This window comes from Canis aureus, chromosome 32, assembly GCF_053574225.1.
Source record: "Canis aureus isolate CA01 chromosome 32, VMU_Caureus_v.1.0, whole genome shotgun sequence".
NCBI lineage: Eukaryota > Metazoa > Chordata > Mammalia > Carnivora > Canidae > Canis > Canis aureus.
In genome coordinates, this window is record NC_135642.1 from 31,843,323 (window position 1) to 31,863,679 (window position 20,357).

At 46.4% G+C, this 20,357-nt stretch overlaps 1 protein-coding gene across 3 annotated transcripts in view; it reads left to right on the forward strand.

Moving 5' to 3' along the window:
- TLN2 (talin 2) overlaps nucleotides 1–20,357 on the forward strand; it is a 426,778-nt gene that overhangs the window by 53,546 nt on the left and 352,875 nt on the right. For all 3 annotated transcript variants that reach the window (XM_077881335.1, XM_077881341.1, XM_077881336.1), the window contains exon 2: nucleotides 18,794–18,883. The gene's annotated coding sequence lies outside the window, so the exon portion shown is untranslated. The remainder of the gene's footprint in view (nucleotides 1–18,793; nucleotides 18,884–20,357) is intronic.

The following is a 20,357-nucleotide window of genomic DNA, read 5'->3' on the forward strand; positions in this document are numbered from 1 at the left end:
ATTGAACTGGATATCTTGTATTTTTATCTGTCCCAATCTGGGCAACCCAGTGAACACAAAATAGAATGACTCATCAGTGAAAGGCCATATCGTTGGCTACAAAGATCTCAGAAGATGGGTGGATTTGATGGCAGGTTAAGAGATAAAGATGATTTGGTCTGTGATAGAATGTAAAGAAAAAAACTAGGATCCCAAAAGTTGTATTTTAAACTGTATAGACTTTATCAGTTACATCTGCAGACAGGCACTACTTACCTGCTGGTCAAAATATGGTCTGTATATGGCGGTACCAGAAGTAGGAGCCTTCATGTAAGGGCACTTATTCCTGGGCAGATGCCAGGATACCTGCTAGCATGGATCCAGGGGGAGTATTTGAAGGGTTCCCCAGAGCCAAGCTGTGTGTCCGCCCTGGCCGTGGTTTCTCTTGTTGACTGATGGAGCCAGCTGTTTTATGTTGTGTGAAAAATCGAAACTTGATGCCTAGTTTCCCTCTTGTCCCTTGCTGTTCAGCAGCGAAGGGTCCTCAGATTTATTCTTGTGGTACTTTGAATCAGCTTTCCAAGTGTGGATTCAACAAAAATGCAACTGATGATGAGTGTTTGCCTTGAGTAAGTCAGGCTGACGCTGAATCATTCCTTTTCTTTTTTCTGCGTGGCTGTTTTTGCTTGCCCTCCCCCTTGGATTTGGGTTCCTGGGGCTGGATGGCTTTTTTCCTTGGTGTTTTGGAGCAGAGAAAATAATCGTCTTCAGGGTTTGCAAACAGTGTGAGACCTTCCTGTAGTTGCTGGTGGGGAGGTGGAGAAAATCAGTGTTTGGCTCTGTTCTCCAGAGGCCAGGCCCATCTGCAGATGGGGGGGGGGGTCCCTGGTCCCTGGCAGCTGGCAGCCTGTGGGCAGGTGGAGGGGGCTGAGGCTCCTGAGGCTCAAGGGATGTGGGTGTACCCTTACTGGGTTCACAGCAAAGACCTACACGATTTATTTTGGGGTTTTGAAGCCCTAGCAGTTTGTGGCTCATTTTGGCCTCTTTCTTCCCCAAGGGACTACGTGATATTTAATGACTCAACTCTGATTGTACTCCGGACGTTTCCTTTCCACTGAGGTCAGTTTATAGAGCTGTCTTCAAGCAAACATTTGTGCAAGGGGAGGCAGAAATAGAAGAAAGAAGAGAAGCTCTGGGGCCCCAAAAGTGGGCTTCAACTGCTGACCCCATGTGCTGGGGATGCCCTGACATTTTAATGTACAGTGTACTGCCAGCTTCAGGCTTCCTGGAGGAATCTGGTTGGCAATGCTGACTGGCACTTGGGGGCCTACTGTCTTCAGGGCTGCTTGTTCTCTGGCTAGGTGCCCCAGCAAGGACTTGGGGACCCCGCAGGGGGACACCTTCATATAGGGTATGGGATCATTCTTAGGTCTGGTTAGGGGTGAGGTGTCCGGCAGGAGCCTCAGAGTGAGTATTTTAGAAGTTGCTGGGTCTGTACCACTACCTCCATTGATCTCCTCCTGCTTTCCCTCTGTAGGGCTTGAGCTTGACACTGGGAGACCAGGGCTGGGGCAGGAGCACATGTTGAGTTCTGAGCACTGAGGCCCAGCTCCTTAGTTTGGCTCAGATCCTGGAAGGCTGGTTTCCTTTATTCAGCACTTTAGAGGAAGAGTAGCTCAAGTAGCCTAGAAAAGACCAAATTCCTTGGGATAAAGGTGTGAGGAGATGGCTTGTAGAGCATTCTTCCCAGGGCCCTGCCTTCCTCTGACCATGTGAGATGGAGGTGGGGGGGGGGGGGCGGGGAGAAGAGATAGGTGCTAGCATCTTGTTTTCTCCCTCTCCCCCCAGACAGATTGATTTGCTGCCTCTGCTCTTCCTGAGGGGCTGACAGCATCAAACATGCTGGGGGAAATCGTTGACATTGGGGGTAATGTGTAGGCAGTTAAGTCTGTTACTAAGCACAAAGAATTTGAGCAAAGGAGAGAGACAAATAACTGGTATTAAAGAAAACAGTCGTATTTGCTGCTTTTCTTTGAGGGTCTGTCATGGGCAAAGGGATGTGGCACCTGCTGAGAGAAATTGGGAAGCATTGAGATGGTGAGTCTGCCTGCAGGAGTCTGTGAGGAGATGAGGAAACCAAATCCCTGCAATTTGCAGGTCAGGGAAGAGTCCCCAGCAGGGAGGGGGAGTGAGAGAGGCCTGAGGAGCTCAGAGGGGTTCATGGAAGTGTGGCTTCAGCTGAGCCTGGAGTTGTGTCAAATGTCTGAAAGCAAATGAGGGCATTCCTGGGGTGCCTGGGTGGCTCAGTTGGTTAAGCATCTGCCTGCAGCTCAGGTCAGGATCCTGGGATTGAGCACTGCATTGTGCTCCGTGCTTGGTGGGGAAGTCAGCTGCTCCCTCTGCCCCTCTTCCTGCTTATGCTCTCTCTCCCCCAATCCCCTCTCTTTCTCTCCAATAAATACATAAAAAATCTTAAAAGGATGTTCTGGGTGGCAGAGACTGAAGGAACAAGGACCAGAAGGTGGGAGGGCACAGGGGTAGAGCACTGGGTAGCCCAAAGGTTGTTAAAGGACTGGGACCCACTGTGAACTGATGGTGTGGGATTTTTTTATTTCACTTGTATGACTTGACTAGTGCCAGGTTGGATGTTGGTTGGTAACTTCAAAAAAGGTAAATCTCTACCTCTTACTTCTTGCCTCCACTCTTCAGCCTCTGCAGTTAACACTGCAGGAGAATACCTGCCCGGAAGGCCTCCAGCAACCCATTAGTGGCCAAATCTCACTGCTTAATCTCCGGCTGCCCTGCAGATTTTGCCATCCTTTTAACACCCTCTCCATTTTGCCTCTAGAACACCTAACTCCTGTGACCTGCCTTTTTCTGGGACCTTTCCTTCTTGGCCATCATGCTTGTCTCCTGCATGTGTCTGCAATTCCCCAGGCTCTGTCCTCCAAGCCACCTCTCTTCCTCTCCCTGCTCCCTGTGCCGAGGGCTTTACCCCAGGTTCATGGGGATCCTTGTTGACTAACTGCTCTTTGGCAAGCTCCCGGAGCCATACCACTGTCACCAACCCAGCTCCTGGAAGTTAGGGTTCTGCAATTGTGAGCCTCTGAGATGCAAAGAACTGAAGATAGTTCCACAAGTATCTAAGTAAACACCCTCTGGATATAAGCTCCAAGGGAGACCAGTAATAGCCTGGGATCATCTATTCCGTATCTGCTTCCCCTCCAGCCTTCTGTTTCCAAGAGCCTCTTCCCTTGAAAACTCTGAATGAGCTCTAAATATCCGGGAAGGCTGACACCCTACTGTCCTTTTTGGTAACTTGAAATTGACAACATTCTAGAGCATCATACTTCCTAGCCATGTGATGAGAGGCCAATGAGCATCTGCTGGATTTCCAGAGCTGCAGTGGGAGCAGCCTCTACCACACAGGGGGCAGATGTGCTCCTGAGTGGATCCTCCCCACTGCTTAGAATGTGGGGCTGGGCCCCAGGGATTTGAGTGTTCTCTGGGTCCACATCTTGCATAGGCGACTTTGAATTTGACACCTCTGTCACATAGCCAGTGCCTGGAAACCCTGAAACTATTCCTGGTATTCATAATTCACATCGGGTAGGCTTAGGTGGTATTTATAGCACTCCCCAAGACAAGTTACTGCCAGAGGAGGTAGTGACACTTATCAGGTGCAGCGTAGGAGACACAAGGCTGAATACATGCTTTTTCTGGCTAATTTTAGATTCCCAGTGGTTGGGGATGGGAACAAGGGCTTATCACATAGTCCGTATGCTTTGAGGCTCTGATTGCCCTGAGAGACTGGAGGTCCAGATACTTGTGGCCATTTCTGTTCCTAGGGCTTGCTGTCTTTTCTGTGTGTGCCTCCCTGTTCAGGTTCTCCCTGGCTCTGCCCTTTCTTGCTCTGCTACAGGGAAGTATGTGTACGGGGCTTGATGGGCTAGCATTAGGCCACAAAACTGTGGGATGGGGACTCGGAGTGGGACAGAAGTTTAACCAGTAGGACATTGTGCCTTATAAACTGTTGTACAACCTGTGAATGTTGGATAAACTGTTGAGCTTGCCTATGTACCGTAGTGTGTAGTAAAGGGGATCTCCTTGTTTCCTGGAGATTTTTGAGCTGCCTATACTTTTAAGGCAGAAGCGCGTGGCTGCAGAGGTGCTGGACCCCGTCTTCCTTGGGGGTCAGCCCTTGATGGCAGAAGAGCCTCTTCAAATGAACTGCCTCTATGGGGGCTGTGGCTCCAACACAGGGAGAGATTTTGCTGCGAGCAAGGTGTACCAGAATATGGAGGGTCAGGAGGCCGCCTGGTGTGTGTTGGTGCTTTCTACCATCCGTCCCTCTGTTACAAAGTCCTGACAAGCTGAGCTCCTTGACAGGCCAAGTGCTTTCATAAATGTTTGTGTGGACCAGCTGCCAGGTGGAGGAACCCAGGGAGAGTGGCCAAGTTTCGTTTTGCCTCCTCCCCTGCTTTCTATAGGTGGGCCTCTCGTTTGCCATCTCCCGCTTTGGGCACCCAGGACAGATTTTTCTGGGGTAGTTTTCTTTTGTGTGGCTTGTAATGACTTGAGCTACCTGTCTTGGTATAAATAAATAGCCATAACTTGGAAGCAGGTCTGTGAGAAAAAGCTGGGGGTTTGGGGGAACCCCTCTCCTCAAAGGATGGCGATGGGACAGTCAGATCTGATTCACTCTTCCTCACCAACAGTTGTTGGGCCTTGGCTTTCCCTCCTTGGGATTTGGAGAGATTCAGAGGAGGGAACAATGGAACCTTTATTGGCTGCCGGCTCCCAGAGCAGCCCCTGCTGTGGCCGTGCTGGCATTGCCCTCGGAGCAAGGGCTTGCGTAGGGATGGTGAGTGGGGACAAAGCTTGCTTTTGTGCCCGGGCCTTTCTCCGGTTTCTCTGCGCTCTGAGAATCAGGCAGTGTCCTCTTCCCGCCTCTCCCCTGATTCCTTGAGATGGGTGTTGGAAACGGTAAGTTCGCAGTCTTTCAGGTTGGGGTCCTTCTGTGCTTGTCATTTCTCCTTGTGGGTTGGGTATAATGAGAAGGGACACATTGGTTGTCAAGAGACGTGTCTGGTTGGTCCTGGTTTTTCTCTACCACTTGTGGGACGCCTCTGAAACCTCTGGGGGGGAAGGGTTGTACACGGTTAAGTGTGGGGTTGAGGGGCGCCTGGGTAGCACAGTTGGTTAAGCATCTGACTCTTGATTTTTGGCTCAGCTCATAATCTCAGGGCCCTGGGATCGAGCCCCATGTTGGGCTCTGTGATCAGTGGGAAGTCTACTGAAGATTCTCCCTCTCCCTCTGCCAAATGCCCCTTCTGTGCCCCCCTGCCTGTGTTCTCTCTCTCCAATCTTAAAAAAAAAAAGAAAAAAAAAAAAAAGACATGGGATTGATGGAGAGTTGATTGGTCCTCTCAGGCATCCAGACCTGCTCAGCCTGGGGCATTTCTTCTTTCTTGTTCTCTTCTCTCCTGCCCCCTTGCCTGGTGACAGGGGATGTGATGAGAGGCTATGGTGGCTAAACCACTGAAGAAGAGTCTAACTCAAATGGTCACCTGGCACAGCTACTTTGGCAAGCATTGGGTCTGGCTTCAAAAAAACAAAACAGTTTAATTGCTCTTTCTACCTTACAGGGCAGAAAAATAATAGGATAACAAAATATGAATGTGTGCTATTCAAAAAAGGCAAAGTATTTTTTTAAATCAGTAACTTGACCTTCCTACTATTCCTTAAGCCTTGACTCTTGTTTGAAATTGATTTGCCTCAGAGGGACCTCTTTTAGAGTTTGTTAGAAGCTCTGATGGAGATTGCTGGCCCACGAGTGGCCTGGTCAGCACAGAAAAGGGAAAATACAAGTGTTGGCTAGACCCTCTCTGGGTTAATGAAGTAAGGGCATAGGATACTTTGCTTGGTGGGAGTCAGGAAGGAGAGCTGATGCGTATTGTTAAGACTAAATCACGGAAGGAGCACTGTTGAGTATGGTTTCACAGAAGGCCTCGGGAGAGAGCCAGGTGGCAGGTACTGCTGGTGGGCTCTGTGCCGTCCACAGCAGATCCTCCCTTGGCTTCTCTCTCCTGAGAGGTCTGTGGGCGGTCCAGTTAAGGGAAGCCATGGAGTTGGCTGGTTGCTCCATGTGTTAGGGGTGTCTGCTTTAGAATCTACCCCTGCCAGTGTCTTCCAGGTGTTGAGCCAGTGACTCTCCTTCCTGGGACCCTGTGGGTGGAGCTTCCTAGTCTGGGATTTTGCAGGCATGGATGTTGGAGAGGTAGCACACCTTAGGGATACAGGAAAGTCTGCTGAGCCACAGGGGCTGCTGTTTTTTTAGGAGGAGGGTGGGGTAGTGCTGTAGGCTGAATAATGAGAGAGTGGGAGGGAATGGCCTTGAGCTGGGGGTGTGGCTCCTGCCAGCTGGTCTTGGCCTCCCTGGTAGGACTGTAAAACACAAAGCTAGCTTGGTGCAAGGCTTCGGTGGGAATGGGAACCACATGGAGGCTGCAGGCTGGACTGCATCCTCTGGTTTCTCTTTCCCCTTTGCATTGCTTTGTGTCTCATCTTTAATTGAAATGCCCTTGTTAGGAAATCTAGCTCTGGTGAAAAGCTATCCTGACCGCAGAGCAGCCACCCCCAGAGTAGGGAGGAGGATGTGGAAGGAGACACTAAAACAACTTGAGACTCCCAAGAATTGCCTTTTTGTTGTACAGTTGGGCTGTTGGCTGTGGCCATGGGCCCTGTGGCTGGTTGGGAGTATTTATTCCCCTTCAGAATAGGGGTGCCTCTTGCCTCTCCCCCAGCCCCGTAGCTCTGGTAACCCTTTTCTGTATTTCCGTTGATGTTTTTGTATCCTCTTAACAGCCTCCAATGTTAAGTGAGTAAAAAAGATAAGACTCTGCTAATATTTAATAAACTACTTAAAACTGTCCCTCTCAGAAACCGGGCTAAAGCCACCTATTCCCTTCTTTCTGACCCCGCCTCTGGTGGCTGAGGGATAATGAGATGCTCACTGGTGTGTCCCTCTGAATCCTTTCTTTCCTTCATCTCCTCTTTCCTTCCGAACAAATCACAGCTCTCTTTTTTCAGATATGGATGCTGAGAACTAGTGCTAGTGATTGACCAATCCTGTGAGTATAGGCAGTGGCCTTCCTGGGATTTTCCTGCCATTGCGTTCCAGCACTCAGTGCTTCTCCTGGTTGACATGCAACCCGTAGTGGCTAAACAAGAAGTGTTGAACATCTCAATATCTGTCTTCTGAGTTCTTAGAACAATTCTTCATTTCCTGATACTACTTTCCTTGTAAATGTGTAACTATACAGAAAGTAAAGTTAACTTCATGGAGTTTTGTGATCAGGAAGTTAGTTACATTTCATCCTTTGGTCAGTGTGATTGTACTTAAGTTCAAGTTCTCTCTGACTTGAAAGATGTGTTTAGCTGCAAGCGTTCCTCAGTCTACGAGGGAACCCAGATACTTGGCTGTGAGTAAATAATTAGAAACTGGGTATTGTGGAGGATCACTTTTATTCTTGTTAGCAGCCAAATATCAGGCATTCTTGGAAGGTCTGATGAAATGCTCATTTTAAATGCAAATTGTTTGCACAGTTAGAAGGAAAATGGAATCATTCTGGCTCCCAGCACTCAGCATTTTTGCCATTCCTTCTGATGGCTGAGGGGAGGGCTTGTGACTAAGTCCTTCAGCATTTTTATTATGATTTCGGATTTGTGTTTGCTGAGAGGAAGCCTTGCTCTGGAACATTAACCTTCTTTTGCCATCGTGGTGTTTGTACTGGTCTCGCTCTCCCCCTCCACAATCTCTGGATTACCTTTCTCATTTGGTTTATGGATGTTGGATGTACTAGGAAATTCATAGTGGTGTTTGTCCTTTTGTTCGAGGTGAATGAAATGTGTTCAACACTTTGGCTCCTGGGCTGTGTGTCTTTTAGTCTTACAAGTTTGGCTTCCCTCTTGTTTCTTCTTCTGGATGCCTTCTCCCATTTTTCCGGTTAGCCTACTACTCTGTCCTCACTTGAGATCTGGAGAACCCTTGGCCTTGGATGGCCATAGGAGGATGCCTATGCAGCATGGCTTGGTGGATGGTTCATTGTCCTGGACTGTGTGAAGAACACATGCACAGTGCTGAGCTTTGGGAGTCCGTTAAAGATGTTAATCTTCTCCCCACATCAGACAGGTTAAATTCCTTTTTCTGAAAGGGAGACTTTTACTTGGAAAACAACTTCTGTGTTCTTGAGTTCTAGAAGCCATTGGGCTTCTATATGGAGAGGCCCAGCCTCTGAGATAATTCCATGGGAGGTGTGTGCCTTCAGCTAGAGCCAGTGGACAGGTTTTGGGAATGACAAGGTAGTAGCATGTTTTCTCCATCCATAAAACAGTGACTTGATACTGAGTCTACTTCCTAAGCTGGGGTGGCAGGCTGATTTGTGGTTGCTAAGAATTATGAAAATGCAAAAACCATATACATCATTGAGTGCAGTTGTACCCCATGTGATTTCTTTTTAATTTTATTGTAAAGCTGTCTCACTTTGTTGCTTACACATTTTTGCAAAGCAGAAGATAGAATGTGAAATGCAGTTTCCATATTAGTCCTCAGTTTGTTGACTGCAACGAATCATTTTTAGAATTAGAAGGAGCTCTTCAGGTCCAGGAGCTCTCTGCTTTTCATTTCTGTGAACTGGGAGATCACCAGGGACTTTTTTTGGTGGGTGGTGATAAAGAGAAGCCAGTTGTTTTAAACAGCATTGCTCCTCCTCTCAGTGGAAGTGAGATAGGGCTGAGAGAAGACTGGTGGGGAAATGTCCCTGATCAAAGGTTATACCGTAAGAGACCGTGAATAGCTCCAGGCTTGAACTGCCATACTTACTGGAAGGCTTTGAGAAGTAATAGTTGAATCCAGTTTAGAAGTTGCAAAATCTGGGATCCCTGGGTGGCTCAGCAGTTTGGTGCCTGCCTTTGGCCCAGGGCGCGATCCTGGAGTCCCGGGATCGAGTCCCACGTTGGGCTCCCGGCATGGAGCTTGCTTCTCCCTCCTCCTGTGTCTCTGCCTCTCTCTCTCTCTCTCTCTGTCTATCATAAATAAAGAAATCTTAAAAAAAAAAAAAAAAAGTTGCAAAATCTCTGCAATGTGCCAACATTGTCATTGTTGAGTCACCATGAACTGGAGACCTAGGAATTCAGGTGCTATGTCCGGACCAAGCAGCCTACTAGGGGAAGAATTAGGACTTAGGACTTTTTTTTTTTTTAATTTATTATTTATGATAGTCACACAGAGAGAGAGAGAGAGGCAGAGACACAGGCAGAGGGAGAAGCAGGCTCCACACACCGGGAGCCTGACGTGGGATTCGATCCCGGGTCTCCAGGATTGCGCCCTGGGCCAAAGGCAGGCGCCAAACCGCTGCGCCACCCAGGGATCCCAGGACTTAGGACTTTGCCCAAGTATTTTTCCTGCTTCCTGTATTTGAATAAGGGTTCTGAGCTTCCATGCCATTGGCATTTGTGTTAGGTGATTCTGTTGTGGAGGCTGCCTTGTGTGTCCTAGAACGTTTAGCACCATGGCCTCTACCCACTAGATGCCAGTAGCATACATTGCTGCCCTCCCCTCCCTGGCCCCCCGATTCGGTTGTGACAGCCAAAAAATGTCTCCAGACATTGCCAAATATCCCCCATTGATGGAGAATTCTTCCTGGTTGAAAGCAGTGTTTTAGTTGTAGATGATGACCCTGGGAATTCATAAACACAACTCTTAGATAGCTTGAACCCCATCCTTTTTTGCTTGGAAATGTGAAATACACAGCTAAAATACTGTTTACTAGGGCTCTTACAGTAGATAAAACTGACTCAAAGGCCATTTACAGGAAAGTGATAAACATAGTTCTGAACTGAAATGCATTGTGTTTGGGATGACCGCTTGCCCTCAAGCAGATTTGATTGTGGTTTTCTCTTCAGGTTTTGGATTTGAAGGACTTGTCTTTACTAAGCAGCCTGTACTTTTGGAGCTAATGGTTGTGCTTAGGAAAATGTGTATAGTGAGTAGGGGAGAAAGCAAAATGCTCTGAGGCCAAGAAGATTTTGGCAATCTGAAGATGGTGATGGATTGGTCTCCCACTTTGCAGACCTTGGGGGTAAGCTTGGAAGAGTGCCCTTAACAACCTTAACTTCTCTAAATAGAGAGCAGGTGTGAGGGGCAGATGTTGAAGTAGACCATGGCTTTATGAAGTTAGGAGTTGCTGTGAATCAATAGATGCAAAGAGCTAGAGAGCCAATTGAGAGCCCAGAGACTTGGATACTATACCTGGGGCCTACCTTCCACTTTTTTGGTCAAGATGCCAAACAATTGGGCAGTAGGTTCCTCAGCCTTAAAAGGAATGGCAGAGTCAAGATTCCTGCTTCCTGGAGTGCCTGGGTGGCTCAGTTCGTTAGGCATCTGCCTTCAGCTCAGGTCATGACCCAGAGTCCTGGAATCAAGCCCTTCATTGGGCTCCCTGTTAAGTGAGAAGCCTGCTTCTCCCTCTTTCACTCTCCCTGGTTTTGTGTGTGTGTATGTGTGTGTGCGCGCGCGCATGCTCATAGGCTTGCAGGCAGCCTGCGCACGGGCAGGCTTGCTCTCTGTCAAATCTTAAAAAAAAAAAAAAAAAAAAAAATTGCTGCTTCCTGGATGGGGGTGAACTTCTGAGTGGTGAAGCAGAGTATATGAGACCACAGAATAAACCTAAGACTCTACTAGAGCCCTTGTTTTGCTCAGGAAACTTGGAAGAAGCAAGAAACAAGGTTACTTTTGAATGAAAGCAAGCATGCACTATTGAATGAGTGCAAAATTTTCACAATCTGAATTTAAGCTGGATCATTGAACTTCATAAATGAAGGCAATTTCATGCTTATTGTGAGTCCCTTCTCAATGCCAGGTGATCTCCCTCCTCCTCCTGTTTTGGTGAAATTTTGGCAGAGTTTGCTAAGTCATGGGCCCAGGAATCTCCAAAAATTACTTTTGCATCTAAAATTTCTAGAGGGAACAAAAGAAATCTTTGGTGTAGAATCTGGGATAAGTTCACATGCTCAACAACAGAGGACTTTAGGGAAAAGGGACCATGATAATAAAGGTTGTCTAACCTTTAAGAATTCAGGCACTTCAAAGTTGTTGACTTTCCTATGTTTTGGCTTAATGGAAAAGCTTTTTGGTTTGCATTTTGGAGTGTGAACCTGTAACCAACACTGCAAAGGGGATGGACCTAGTGCTGTTGTGGGATGCTGAGGATTTAAACACATTACCTGAAAGTTCACCTAATCTACAAAATGTGCCAGAAGAGATAGCCTGCTGTTATAAGCATATTTGAAATGCCTCTAACTGAATGGTGACAACAGGTTTGGCCTGTGGAGTCAATGTCAAAAGTTAAAACTACTGACTGGGGGAATTACCTAGCTAGGGGAAGTTAGAAGAGTAAGACACTCCAGTCAATTTTTGTTTCTGAAGTTATTTAATGTTACAAAGGAGGCTTTTTCTTTTCTTTCTGTTTCTTTTTTTTTTTTTTTTTTTTATGTTGATGTTCGTGACCATTCTTTAGAAATTTAACGTCAAAGGCTTCAGACAGAGCCCACATCCCCAAGCTGTTGGGTTTCTGGAGCTGCCTGGCAGACACCAAGGAATGAAGAACACCTACGAATAAAGCAGTTGTTGAGTAAAACTGCTCCTGTAACCATTTGTCAGCATTACCTTATGTGAGGCAACTCTACTTATATGACGTAATAAAGATAATTTATAATGTCTTCATGAAGGCAGGAGTGGGTGGTAGTGGGGTTTTTCTTTGTCTTGTCTTGGCATGTAATTGAAACAGCCTGGATCAAATGAGAAACACTTGTGTTCGGCGGGGGAAAAGATTCCAGAGGCTTCTTGACCGGGATCCTACATTGCTTCCTTATTTTACTTGGAGCATGTAAGCAGACTTCTCATCTGGGATGAGCATGAACAACATTGCCATTTCTGTCTGTTCATAACTAAATGCATTTTAGGACCAAGGGAACGGTCTAAATTCGAGACCCATGTGACACACCCAGTGAATCAGAAGAACTGTGGAGGTTGAGCTGTCTCAAGAAATCCATGACTACGGAGGGAATTTATAAATGCCATTGGTTTAACAATGCTACTTACCCAGGAGCTGGGTCCTTCGTAAAGAAGTGTGCCTGTGCATTCCAAAGTCACATGCTTTCTCAGTACGTCCCAGAGGAACATGGGGACAGGGTTTGCAGAAGTGCTGTTGTTCAGCCCTTGGGGAAATAGAGCCTGAACAGGATGGACTGATGGGATTGAATACTTGTGTTGGTGTAGAGGGGGGTAGGGGGAGAGGAATCTAAACAAACAAATATCCTCTTGTTCAGATTGTCAGCATGCTTGGTTTGATTCTAAAATTGGCTCCCTGAGATCCACCCATAAGAACCCTTGAAACACTAAGGCATAGTCATTTCATAAGCATCTGAGTCCTCACTGTTGGCCAAGATTTATGTTGGATGCTTTTAGAGTACAGAGGTAAAGGTGGTGGCATCCTGACCTGCCAGGAACTCACTCAGGGAGGTGAAAGGCACACAGAAGCTAGCTGTCCAGTGTAAGATCTCCCACAGTGAGACAGAAGCCTAGGACATGAAGGGGAAGGAAAGACTAGTTTTGATGGGGAGCATCAGAAGGGTTCTTGTAGAGGCTAGGGGTGGGGAATGTGAGCTGGATTTTGGGGGGGAAGGTAGATTTATATCCAGTGATTCTGGTTGGACTTTCCTGGACAGAGGGACTTGGGCCTAGCCCCCAAAGTGGGTGAGTGGAAGGAGGACGTGGTCGGATGGGGAGGATTCCAGATATACTCTAGAGACTGTTTTGTGGTTCATGGAGGTGTGTCTATGTGTGTCTATGGGAAGGGCCTGAGTCCAGGGAAATCAGGTAGGAGTTTGATTGTGCAGGATCTTCTATCCCAGGGTGAGAAAATTGAACTGTATCCTGAATGTGGTGGGGAACATACTCAGGGGAGAAGGGAGAAAGGAGGTCGAAAACGCAATGCTACAGGCAGACCAAAGGTACAGGAAAGAAGAAAATGAACACCTTCGAGTGTACATTTGGGTCTTTCTTCTGCTGTCAGACTGATTTTGGGGAAAGCCAGGCTGCTCACATAAGCTGGACTTTTGGGAAGACGGACTGTTGGATTTTTTTTTTTCTTGTATCTTTATTACAGTTGTAAGTTTTCAAACTTGAATGTGGAATCACAAAGTTAAACTGTACTCAGAAGAGGTCCAGTCCTATTCTTCTTCCTCCCAAACTCTTATTCTTCTTGTCTGCGAAGTCCTCCATACAGAATCCTTGCTCCCTCTTTTTACTATTCCCTCACTCTGAGCTTGACTGGGTGCACCATGTACGGTGCTAGGGATGCTTCTAGGAAAGGGCAGTCCTTATTCTATGGGAGCTCCAGGTGAGACAGGAAAGAAGCAGGGGTTCTGGAACAGTATGAAGGGTGCCCTGGTGGGGATTTCCCAAAACCTGCACAAGAAATTACAGGAGAGTGTATGAGGGGGTGCTGGTTGGGATGGAGTGCTGGAGAAGACCACCAGCTGTGGGAGATGATGCAGATTGTGGCTTATTTAAAAAATCTTTTTTACTTTTACATGGGGCCTAAAGTTTCCTTCTAATAGCTTAGCCTTGGAGTATGGCCAGTGTTTTGGGGCTTTTTGGGGGTCATTTTTTTAATCCCTCAACCACTACCCCAGCCCTAGATTGGGGCAGAACATAGGCTGTTGTGTTGTGGGAGTTATTCTAAGGATCATAATCCATATATGTCAAGTATTGCCTATGGAATAGAATTGTCCTGGAATTACTTTGCTATTTTAAAAATGTATGTAGGAGATAGTGGGATTAATTAAAAATTTATTTTAGAGCATTTTTGCCTTACTCTTCTATCTCCAAGGATACCAGAAGTACAGCTTTGTGTGTGTGTGTGTGTGTGTGTGTGTACGCACGCGTGTGTGTGCATTTGTAAGGAAGAATCTTCAAAACTTTTTAACCTTAAAAGGAACTGCTGCCTTCTAGCACTGAGCACAGTGCCTGTCCTCTGGGTGGGTCATAAAAGGGACAAACACAAGGGCTATAGGAACAGAGCTACGTTCATGCATCCTACCCACCCCTTGGGGACTCTGTACCATCCCATCAGCTGGGGCATGTAGGGAGAGGCACCATGTGGCCTTTTCCTGCTTGTGTTCTTGAAGGCATGTGGAAATCACTAGGAATAACAGTTGATCCCAGTCCGATGCCCTTGCAGAAATGCAGGGCTGTCATTGGAGGGTCTACTTGCAGTCCTGGCCCAGGCCTTGATTTAAAGGAACTAGCTGTTAGATGTAGTGACTAACCCCAGGGTCATGCTCCTTACCGTGAATGTCAGCCCCCCTCTTGGCTGAGGAGGCTTGTCCGCAGATTGTCTGGGTTAAACATCAAAAAGCTACCTCTGGATCTGTTTCCTGGTTTGGCTATACTCCCACATGGGTCCCATTGGGTGGAAACAGTGACTGTGCCTGTAAGTGAGCCCTCTGAATTTGAGAAGGATCCCACTTTACAGTCTCAGTGGGAAAGGGCCATGAGATCATTTTGTTCCCTTGTTAGTTGCTGAAATCCTTTGTCCTTCTGGAATTGGCAGGCCTTTACTTTTCCTGAACTCTCAGCAATGGTTTCCCTGGAAGCTATTGTTTTGAATCCATCAAGAAGAATGTTGGGCTTGTATGGATGTGTGTCCACACACACATACACAGATTCGCATCTATGCATATGCATACACAGGAAAGATATGCCTGTCTTGTGTTCGAGAGATGGCAGGTACCAGTGGAATGTTTTACTTTGAAGAAAGTGACCTATTAAAGAGTGAGTTCTGTAGTCTTTGGCTTTTGCTTTGCTTTTTAAAACTACAGATGCGAGGGATCCCTGGGTGGCTCAGTGGTTTAATGCTTGCCTTCGGCCCAGGGTGTGATCCTGGAGCCTGAGATCGAGTCCCACACCGGGCCCCCTGCATGGAGCCTGCTTCTCCCTCTGCCTGTATCTCTGCCCCACCCCCCTCTCTGTCTCTCATGAATAAATAAATAAAATCTTAAAAAAATAAAAACTACAGATGTGAGTGAGAAGAGATTCCTAATGGGGGTGAGAGACTACAGCACTTCCTTTATTAAACGCGAGCTACAGTGCCATCTGCCCAGGGTATATGTTCAGGTGGTCCAAAACTAGTTAAAATGTTGGATGTCACAATGCCAATGTTTGGCTATTTTTATTTTTTTAAGATTTTATTTATTCATGAGAGACACAGAGAGAGAGAGAGAGGCAGAGACACAGGCAGAGGGAGAAGCAGGCTTCTAGCAGGGAGCCCAACGTGGGACTCGATCCCGCGTTCCAGGATCGTGCCCTGGGCCCAAGGCAGGTGCTAAACCTCTGAGCCACCCAGGGATCCCCAATGTTTGGCTATTATAACCAAAAAAATAAAAGTGACAGCTTTATCTGCTGGGGAGATGACAAAACAGGGCTCGTTTCTGAATTGCGTGCTCTCCTTATTTGGCCAAGATGATATTGGTGTGTCGGAAGGGCTAGGATTTGAGACCCTGCTGTTCATGTCTCCAAACCCTTCATCTATTTTTGTAATGAGTGGGTGACTTGACCACTTCTTGAATGAGCAGAATTCTCCCGAGGAAGGTAATAAATTGATGAGACACCTGGAGAACACGTAAGAACCCTGGCCTTTGTATCCAGCTGAGGAGGGAGTAGTCAAGTGTTCCTCTAAACTTGCCCACACCTCTGGGCCTTCACTCCCTTCTCAGCTGGAGCTGGTTCATGGTGACAGAATGTGCCACGGGAAATTGGCTTGCAGAGCCTAAAAGAGGAAAGACCACTGGGCTTGCAGAAACCCAACACCAAGCTCCCAGAGTGACAGGCAGCACTGGAGGTCAGCGTGGCCTCAGCCCCAGAACTCAGGACTGTCCCAGGGCGTGGACATTTAAAAATGGAAATGTATTTATAGACGGTGTCCCCGGGGCCAGAATTTTAACTGTTCCTGTGTGAGCCCCACCCTTTCACAAGAACAGACCTCATTTCACAGGCTTACTGGCCTGTCTCAAATGGGGGCTGGAAGTCCTTGTCGTTGACCTGACCCCAACTCCCCTACCCCCCAAAAAGAAAAAAGGAAAAATTGCTTTGTGACCTACACATAGAAGAGCACATAAAATGTCGAGGTACAACTTGAAGAGTAAAATGAACATCTGTGAAGCCAACAACCAGGTTAAGAAATCAATGTTACAAATATAGACCAGGATCCCCTATCACCTCAGATGTGACAAGTGTCTTAACTTTTTATTTTGACCTATTTGCTTTCTTTACTGTTAGTACCTATATATGCATTCCTAAATAATGTGTATTTCTGTTCCCTGATGTTCATTCTTGGTTTTGAAAACTCAACCACCAAATCAATCAGGAACATAGCTTTTGGGAAGCTTCCAGGTGAAACTGCTCGGCAAAGCATCCCCAGAGGAGCAGAGCCTCTGAGTGTTGGGAGCATTGCTCGCTGTGGGTCTTTCTCCACGAAAGTGCTACTAGAAACCAACTTCCTCAGTTGTCCCTGCTCTCGTGTATTTCTTTGTAAGTGGGGTTGTCATTCACACCCCGGTTTATAAAGGAGTGGTAGAAAGTTCGGAGAGAATTATAAAACATTTTAATTCAGCAGGGGTCCTCAGCTAGATGTACATAGAGCAACTTATGAACTCATTGAAACTGTATGCATTATCCTCCCTTGGGTGAAAGAGTCCGTGATCCTTCTAGAGAAGTTTGTGGATTCTCCTCCTCTGTAAGGATCAGGAATAATGTAGCAATTGCGTTAGGTTTGTGTTTTTTGTTTTTTAAATGGATGCTGGAGCTGTTGAAGATTCTTGAAATATATTGGGTTGGCTTGTGTGTCTACATTGACTTTTTACATCTGAGCGTGCCTGAGTGTTGAAAGGAAAATGAGCGGTTCGTTATACCGTGGATTGTCCGGGGTGGAATTCTTGAGCATGCTGCCGGTGGCCTTGCAGGCCTTACATTCTCTCTGAAACCTGCATCTCTTTTTCTTGACCCAGAGTAACGAACTAGAATGCCAAAATGGGGGAAAAATTGGGATGGTTGCTGTAGTTTCAAAACAAATGACCTCACTGCCTAAGTTCCAATTGATGCAAGAGAAACCCTAACTTTTGCCTTATAAATAATGGACTCTGGGGAAATACATCCAAAATACCCATTTAGTGAGGGTGGGGGCACATGTATCACTGCTCAAGCTCACTCCCTAGAAACAGAATACAACTATTGTTATTACCAACTTCCTAGTTATTTCCTTAAGAGATACGGCAATTTAAACTTACAATGACTGACATTCACGTCTTCAAAGTAGGGGGGTAATTAGGCTTTTGTGAGCTAACTTGTGTGAGGTACTTTCAGCTTTGTTTCAGCACCTTAGCTGAGGGACACAGGAGTTTTACTCCATTCATTTTCTTTTTTATGGACGAGTTGACTCCTGGTCTGCAAAGTTAGGTGTGATGTGTCCATGTATGCATTGACTTGTCAGGGTCGGCTGGAACTAAAACCCCAGGGAAAGAGCTATTTAGATGATTACGGTTTAATATATAATTAGATGAAGGTTGATTTTTAAAAATGTAATCAGGAGACTCATTTCCTAGAGAATTAGCATTTTGATCATATTTTGACAAAATGACCATTGGCAACAGTCTTAGCCCACCCATTTTTGAAATGCCCTGCTTAGGGCAGTCTGGGTGGCTCAGTGGTTTAAGCGCCTGCCTTTGGCCCAGGGCATGATCCTGGAGTCCTGGGATCGAGTCCCATGTCAGGCTCCCTGCATGGAGCCTGCTTCTCCCTCTGCCTGTGTCTCTGTCTCTCTCTCTCTGTGTCTATCATGAATAAATAAATAAAATCTTAAAAAAAAAAAAAAAAAAAGCCCTGCTTAGAGTCTCAGCATTTCCTGGGTGGTTTCTGGTCTCTTGGGTCTGTAAACCTGATGGTATGGGAAAAGAGCTTTGGATTTGGCCTTGTGTTCCTTATGTCTCATAAATTGAGACTTTTTAGGTGTTAAGTTTTTTGTTTTTTTTTTAAACCAAGTTTTTAGACTTCTCATACTCCAGTGTGAAAGCTTTTAAGTTTTGTTTTTGAAGAAAACCAGGAGTTTCACTTTGGCTGTTGGAAGTCTTTAGGGAGTGTGGGGGGAGAATTTAGGGGAGGGGTTAACATTTGGAAATGCAGGCTGCTCTGTCTGGTTTCATCCATTAAGAGCCAGACAGAGTAAGAGTAACATTTAGAAACTGAGTTTTATTAAGGAAAGTAATTTACAGGTAAATTTAAGCTTTATAGACTTGGGTCTGCAATTCCATTCCTAGGGTTACCATTACTTGCTGCTAATTTTGGGCAAGGCAGCTCCTCTCTGAGTCTTGATTTTTCCTCCTCTGTAAAGACAGGAAGGGTCCAGTGACCTCCAAGGACTCTGGACAGTCGTCTGCCAGGGCCCCCCGTATTGGGGGGATTTGCAGAGAGGCTGCTTTAGAGCTGCTGGAGGTAGAATGGTGCCCCTCCCGAGACTGAGGGCAGAGCAGTTACCAGCTGTACAACTGCACAGTGCCTGAAGACCACTTGCCTCAGGTTTTCCTTTTCTAACCACTTTCTCATCTGAACCCCTGTCCTTCAGTGTTGGGAGAATATTGTGCACCCACTAACATGGCCATCTGCATTGACACATGTCCTTTGTCTCCTCTTTGCCAGCGCACTGCTGTAGGGTAACACCTGGATTGGGTTCCCAGACCCTTGGATGTCTTGCTGCCCACAAATTCCTGGATCAACTTGTTGAAAACTGTGAGTAATCTCCATGTTTCTACTTTGCAAGCAACTGTAGATATGTGGATCTGAGGGCTGGAGGGCTGTGGTCAGTAATCCCAGCATCCAGCCAGATCCGCCTGAGGGACTGCCTTTTTCCCACCCAGCTCCAGGAGCCTTCGAAATGGCAGCTGTGACCACAGACATGACCTTTCTGCCCCCAGCAGTCATAAAGGTAGAGGAGCCTTCTGATTCTGCCTCCTTGGAGCTGTTTTGTTTTACCACCAGCACCAAATATTGATTCTCCATCTTTACTAACCTATAGGAACAGATTCTTTATGGGGGCAAATGCAGGTGCTGTTTCTCTGCCTGACCTCTTCTCCCCTGTGTTCTTCCTCATTCATGTCTTATTCTCGTATTACCCTCCCTTTTAGAGAGGCCGTAGCTGACTTATTTAAAGACAACTCCTCCCCACTATTCTCTCTCTCTTTCTTTCTTTTAGATCCTTGCCTATGTTTGTCTTGGCACTTAAAAGAGGATTGGTCTCTTCAGTTATTTGATAGACTATACATTCATTCTTGAAACGAATATTTGAGTTTCTCATATGGGCACCAGTGATAAGTTGCTTCTGTTTTCTGCATTTGTTTCCTCAACAGCAAAAGGAGGGAGAGGACTGTCACCTGGCACACGGAGTGGTTGTAGATACGATGCTCTTAGAGTATGATGTGCACATCCCAGGCGCTCGTTGGAGAGCTATCTGAAGTGTCCTTTTCTACCTGTTTCTGGCTGCATCCCCTCTAGCTGGGCTCTTTTCTTTTGTTTGAGGCCAATTTCTTTGTAGAAATGAACCTCTCGAGGACAGGGATTATGCTTCATCTATCTTTGTATTCCCAGGGCGCAGCTCTCAGCTTTGAGCTCAAAAAACATTTGTTAAATGAACCCCACAAAGTAATTTTTTCTTCCATTTGCTTATCTAGAGTAACCTATCTGAAGAGCCATGAATTGATAGGCACTGCTGATGAATCCCAGAGCAAACACTAGAGTGGTAACAGTGGTCATATTGGTCTCTGGTAATTAGAAGCCTTCACAAGTAAATACAATGGTAGGCGTTTCCTGGCCTTTTGTGGACTTGAGAAGATCTCTCTGGGGTCTGCAATTATTTGTGGTAATGGGAGAGAGCAAATGGGGCGGAAGACGTTGGATAAGTATCTTAAAAAAACATTCTTTCCTCCAACAGGTTTTTATTTCTTAAAATATTTTTTTACTTGACAAAGTTCTAATAGTAATTTACAATCTGTTATTTTAAAAGAAGAGGAGGGGGCGGCCCCGGTGGCGCAGGGGTTTAGCACTGGTGATCCTGGGGCGTGATCCTGGCGTGATCCTGGAGACCCGGGATCCAGTCCCACCTTGGGCTCCCCGCATGGAGCCTGCTTCTCCCTCTGTCTGTGTCTCAGCGCCACCCCCCCCCCCCCCGAGTAAATAAATAAATCTTTAAAAAAAAAAATAAGAGGAA